We start from the raw sequence: 6,608 nt of genomic DNA, 5'->3' as shown, positions 1-6,608 counted from the left end.
GACAAGAGACTTGAACTTGGAATAGCTACCAGATGCCCAGGGCAATGTCCCCAGTTAGTTCATTGGGGCACCTGAGGATAGGGAACCTGAAATGAACCTATCCTATAATCTTACTGATCAATATCTTGCATATCGCCATAGAACCTTCATCTAGCGATGGATGGAGATAGAGCCAGAGACCCACACTGGAGCACCGGACTGAGCTCCCAAGGTTATAATGAGGAGCAGAAGGAGAGAGAACATGAACAAGGAAGTCAGGACCATGAGGGGTGCACCCAACCACTGAGACAGTGGGGCCGATGTATTGGGAGCTCACCAAGGTCAGCTGGACTGCTACTGAAAAAAACATGGGATAAAACCGGACTCTCGGAATGTGGCGGACAATGAGAGCTGACGAGAGGCCAAGGAGAATGGCACAGGAACTTTCATCTGGTGATGGATCGAGAGAGAGACAGAGACCCAATTTGGATCAACCGTCTGAGCTCTTAAGGTCCAAATGAAGAGCAGAAGGAGGGAGAACATGAGCAAGGAAATCAGGACCACGAGGCGTGCACCCACCCACAGTGACAGTGGAACTGATCTATTGGGAGCTCTCCAAGGCCAGCTGGACTGGGACTGAATAAGCATGGGTTGAAACTGGACTCTCTGAACAGGGCGGACAATGAAGGCTGATGAGAAGCCAAGGACAATGGCACTAGGTTTCGATCCTAATACATGAACTGGCTTTGTGGGAGCTTAGCCTGTTTTGATGCTCACCTTCCTGGGCCTGGATGGAAGTGGGAGGACCTTGGTCTTCCTGTAGGGCAGGGAATTTGGACTGCTCTTCAGTAGCGAGAGGGAGGGGGAATGGACTGGGGGGAGGAGAAGAGGAGTGGGGATAGGGGAGGGGAGAGGGGGGAGGGGGCAATGTGTGGGAGGAGGGGAGGGAAATGGGAAACGGGGAGCAGTTGGAAATTTTAATTAAAAAAGAATAAAAAAAAATATATAATAAAAAAAAAAAACAAATAATGCTGCTATGAACATAGTTGAACAAATGCTTTTGTCTTGAACAAATGTTTTTGTCATATGATACGGCACCTTTTGGGTATATTGCCAAGAATGGTATTGCTGGGTCCAAGGGTATGTTAATCCCAATTTTTCTGAGAAACCGCCACACTGATTTCCAACGTGGTTGCAAAAGTTTGCAGTCCCACCAGCAATGGATGAGGGTACCCCTTTCTCCACAATCTCTCCAGCAAAGGCTATCCTTGGTGTTTTTGATTTTAGCCATTCTGACAGGTGTAAGATGATATCTCAAAGTTGTTTTGATTTGCATTTCTCTGATCGCTAAGGAGGTTGAGCATGACCTTAAGTATCTTTTGGCCATTTGAACTTCTTCTGTTGAGAATTCTCTGTTCAGTTCAGTGCCCCATTTTTTATTTGGGTTAATTATCATTTTAACTTCTAGTTTCTTGAGTTCTTTATATATTTTGGAGATCAGACCTTTGTCTGTTGCGGGGTTTGTGAAGTTCTTCTCCCAGTCAGTAGGCTGCCTTTTTGTCTTAATGACAGTGTCCTTTGCTTTACAGAAGCTTCTCAGTTTCAGGAGGTCCCATTTATTCAGTGTGCCCTAAATGTCTGTGCTGCTGGGGTTATATATCTTTGGGATATTTCTATAATTAGGTTAAGAATTTTATTTGTTCTTTTGAGTCACACTAGGTAGGGCTGCTTACTTTTCATGACTTGTACTATTTGGAGATGTTTCCATAATTAGATTGGTAATATTATTTGTTCTTTTTGAGTCTCACTAGGTGGGACTGTTATTTATGATATTTTAAGTATTTATCTCTTTTAACTATTATCAGCAAACACTACATTATTAGGACTTGGCTTTCATTTTTGTACTACTAATAGTACCAAGAAGTGTTTAATAGACCTTTTTTCCTACATGATGCAGTGTAGATCCAGGCTGTGTGCTGACATAAGTGTTTTGTTTACAGCTAATCACTTTGCAAGGGGAGGTCATCAGGTTTTGTGTTTGTTTTAAAAAGTGGTTTTTTAGCTTTACTTATTTTCCATTTGTAGGGCTACTTCTCTGATTTTACCCAATAGTTTCTATTTCAGTATACCTGTGCTATAGCCACAACTTGTTATTTCTGTTTTCTGTAAGTTTATTCCACACAGCATCACTTGAAAGGGAAGTCAGTTGGTTAAGTGAGTTAAGGAGTGGTGGCATGCCTAAGACAATAAGCAATAGAGGTGAGGCGGCCAGATCTTGACTTGCACTCTAACCAGACTCATGATTATCATAAATATCACCATAGAACCTTCATCCAGCAACTAATGGCAACAGAGGCAGAGATCCACATTGGAGCACTGGACTGAGCTCCCAAAGTCCAGTTGAAGAGTTTAAAGTTGTTTTCTTCTACTTCTTTTGGGTTAGGATTATCAAGTCTTCCTGTTGTGTGACCCCTGGGTTCTGGTGTTACCATGTTGCTTTTTAGGTTGTTGGAGGGATTCTTACTTTGGCACCTACCCATCTAGTCCTTCAAATGAGGCCTGCAGTGTTTTTGTGTCTTGGTCCAGTCCTTGAAGTGGCTCTCTGAGTGTTGGGGAGTTTTTCTTGATATGCTTTACTGTCACTGTCTGTCTCAGAAGCTTCTGAGGTCTCTATACGCCTGCTCTCTCAGTCTTCTTTCCTGTTGTGTTCTCTTGGTGCTCTCTTAATCCCCTCAGTGTTGTAGCAAGCTCTTGGTCCCCTCAGTATTATAGCAAGCTTTCAGCTCTTAGGCAGCGTGTGGCTAGTACCTTGGGGGTTGTCCCATGGGTGGGATTGGGTTTGAGGGGATCCTAGCCACAGGAAACTCCCTGCTGGCTGGCTAGAAAAGCCGAGGGAGTTGGGGAGGGGCCTGGAGTTTGTCCCACTGGGGAGGTCCTAGAGAGTGTGGCGTCCTGCCATGTGACTGTTCACTCACCTCTTAAGTCCCCTCAGTATTGGAGCAAGCTGTGTTTTAAAGTCCAACCCAAGTTGCAGGAGTATAGCCTTTATTATTTTTTAAAAAGATTATTTTAAAAAAGATTTATTTTATTTGTATGTGTGTCTTGAGTATGTACCAAGTGTGTGCTGGTGTCTTTTGGCATGGTGAGAAGATTTCAGATATCCTGGAACTGGGGTTACATGTCCATGAACTTACTCAGGGGCTGCTGTGATCCAAACATAGGTCTCCAAGAAGAGCAGCAAGTACTCAGTGCAAAGCTATCTTCTCAGCCCCACCTTGAGTACATTGTTTTACAAAAAGTTAAACTGTAATCTTTACTATGTTGGTAATAAATTAAAGAACTAGGAGTTTTTTACATTTATTTCCACACACAGGGTGGGGGGAGAGAAAGAGAGAGAGAGAGAGAGAGAGAGAGAGAGAGAGAGAGAGAGATAGCACGATACCAAGCTAATTTATAAAAGAAAGCATTTTACAGTTTCAGAGGGTTAGTGCATCACTGTGACTCTGGAGTCTCCAACATCTTGGATCTTTAGTACAAATCCAAGCTTCTTGTTCTCAGCTTTATATGATTGCCTCTATGAGCCTGCAAGCCACATGCCATCAGGGCTGTAACATTTTTCTCTGATCTAATGAGGAAGATTTCACAACCTCTTAACTCCAGTATTTTGGGTCTAAATCAGGCAAGTATTGTTGTACATTTTTGATGGAATATGGCTCTCTCATTGGATTCCATTTGTATAAACTTTGAACTCTTGGTGTTTTCCTTCGTTCAATAAGCTTTACTTTGTTTTTGGAGTAGATTCTCTAGGGATTTTCTTTTTACATGTTTCATGGTTATCCAGGTGGGATCTTTACCTTCATTCCATTTCTCTGTACCTCTTTCAGCACAAACCTATGTGTAGGCATTTTATTTCCTGTTCTTCCTTTTTCTCCTCAGATTGTGCATTTGTATTTCTCTTTGCACTGTTTGCACTTTTCTTTCTTTCTTTCTTCCTTCTTTCCTTCCTTTTTTTGGGGGGAACAGTGTTTCTTTGTAGCTTTGGAGCCAGTAGTTGGGGTTTTAGCTCAGTGGTAGAACACTTGCTTAGCAGTTTTTCATTTTAGAGCTGCATTAAGAATGATTACTAATAACCATGAGTCAATACAGTCTTGAATGAAATCTCTGCCAATAATATTGTTCCAAAACCCTTAAATGTATCGCCCTAAGCAGGTTCTTAGGACAAGGGCCAAAAGCAGCCACATTGTTGGCTAAAACATTACAGGAATTGTTTTTATTCCAGTTATTTTTCTAAATTTTTTTTATAAATACTACCATTCAAAATTTGCACTTCCTCCCCTCATCCCATTTCCCTGCTACTCTCCCACTCACTCTGCCCCTTATCCGCCAATCCTAAGAGTGCAGGGTACCCTGCCCTTTGGGAAGGCCCTCCCCCGTCCATTCAGGCCTAGGAGGTGTGCATTCAAACAGACTAGGATCCCCAAAAGCCAGTATATGCAGTAGAGACAAATCTCAGTGCCATTATCATTGGCTTCTCAGTCAGCCCCCATGCCTCCAGCTGGATTTAGCTCAGGCACACTGTCTCAGTGGGTGGACCAACCCTGCCTGGTCCTGATGTCCTTACTCATTTTCTCCCTCCTTCTGCTCTTCAACTGGATCTTTGGAGCTCAGTCTAATGCTCTGCTGTGGGTCTCTGTCTCTATCTCCATGCATCGCTGGATGAAGGTTCTATGGTGATATTCAAGATAATCATCAGTGTGAGTATGGGACCCGGCCAGTTCAGGCACCCTCTCATCTACTGCCCAAGGACCTAGCTGGAGGTATCCCCGTGGACACCTGAGAATCCTTCTAGAGCCAAGTTTCTTGCCAACCCTAAAATGGCTCCCTTAATTAAGATATCGTCTTCTCTGCTCTCATATCCACCCTTCCTCCATCGCAACCATCCCCCTCTCCCAAGCTCTCCCTAATTCTTCCCTTCTCCCTTCTCTCTCCCCACTCCCCTTCATCCCACCCCATCCCCACGTGCCCAACTTTTGCCCAGTGCTCTTGTCTGCTTCCATTTCCAGGAGGATCTATATGTTTTTCTTTGGATTCACTTTATTCCAGTTTCTAATACTGTTTCACCCTGAAACTTCTTGAACTGGGCCTCTATAATCCACATTGCTCTCAGTACTACTGTCTTCAAAGCTCTTGTAGCATTTTTAAGCCCCACTTAAAACATTCAACCACTTCCCTCATGCAAAGTTCCCAACTCAACATTCCTCTAACAAGCAGCTTGACCAGTCCTGTCACAGCAATACCATGTAACAACGTTATCATAGTTACTTTTCTATTGTAAAGAGACACCATGATGAAGGCAGCTTATAAAAGAAAACATTTAATTGGGGGCTTGCTCATGGTCAGAGAGTGAGTCCATGACCATCACGTCATGGGGCATGGCAGCACACAGGCATGACACTGGAGAGTATCTGGGAGTTTTAACCTGATTTACAAGTTGGTAGCAGAGGTGGTAGAGGGAGGGGCTGGACCTGTCTTAGGCTTCTGAAATCTCAAAGTCCACATCCTGTGAAAGACCTGTCAAACGAGGTCACATCTAATCTTTCTCAAAATGGTTCCACCAACTAGGGATCAATCATTTAACTATAGGAGCTTTTATGGGACCATTCTCTTTCAAACCAACACATTAATCAAAATACCATTTTAGGACACAAATTGTTCAATATTATATGATTAAGAAACAGCAAAGCAGATTCAGAGACTACTAGAGAAAAGAAATATATATTATAAGCATTATAAGTAGCTTCTAAAACTTGACAGAGATATCTTGCTGCCTGGACTGTAACCCAAAGTTCTTCTGTAACATTGGGAAATTTTTCTTCAGCCTACAGGCCCATAGTATCTGGCAGACTTTTCCATGAAGCAGTGAATTTGAAAGGCTGTTTTGCCTCTATTGGCAGTTTGTCAGTCACTTTCTTCTGTGTCCTGCAGAATGTCTGGAACATTTCATGAAGCAGGAACCCTGAAGGACTCAGGAGACATTTTTATGGTGTTGGTTTTCTTCTACTTTATGCAAGTTACAGGGATCAAACTCAGGTTGCCACGCCTTGGTGGCAAAAACCTTTGCCTTTTGAGCCCTCTTATATTTTCACTGGAATAAGGGAATAGACTTCCTCCCTTATTCTGAAGAACCACAGAAAAGGCCTTTTTCTTTTAGTGGGGCATGAGAATGTTTGCAGTTGGAGTATGGAAGGATGTTTTGCACACATTTTCTCTGTCTCTGTCTCTTCAGAAAACTGCCCTTGTTGAGGGACCAGGTGTATGCCAAGTTTGCCTATTTAGTATTGGGAGTGATAAGCCAGAGAAAATGAGGGGGTTGTCTGAGTTTCCTACCGGACTCAGCCATTGAGATCCAGTATGGTGTTTTCCAGCAGAAGTTTCTTTTCAATTCTATTTTGTTTCTAATTGCCATTTCATAAGAGTTTCTTCAGGTACTTAATGCTCTTTGGGCTTCCCCTCCGGAAAAGTACTTTATATGTTTATTATTTGTTTAACTTAAAGTTTTTCTGAGGTCTATATTTGAACTTAATATGCAGCCCAGGCTGGCATGGGACTCAGGAGCCTTTCCCCTCAGT

This window comes from Chionomys nivalis, unplaced genomic scaffold (genome assembly GCF_950005125.1).
Source record: "Chionomys nivalis unplaced genomic scaffold, mChiNiv1.1 scaffold_29, whole genome shotgun sequence".
Classification (NCBI taxonomy): domain Eukaryota; kingdom Metazoa; phylum Chordata; class Mammalia; order Rodentia; family Cricetidae; genus Chionomys; species Chionomys nivalis.
This window is presented reverse-complemented; position numbering follows the sequence as displayed.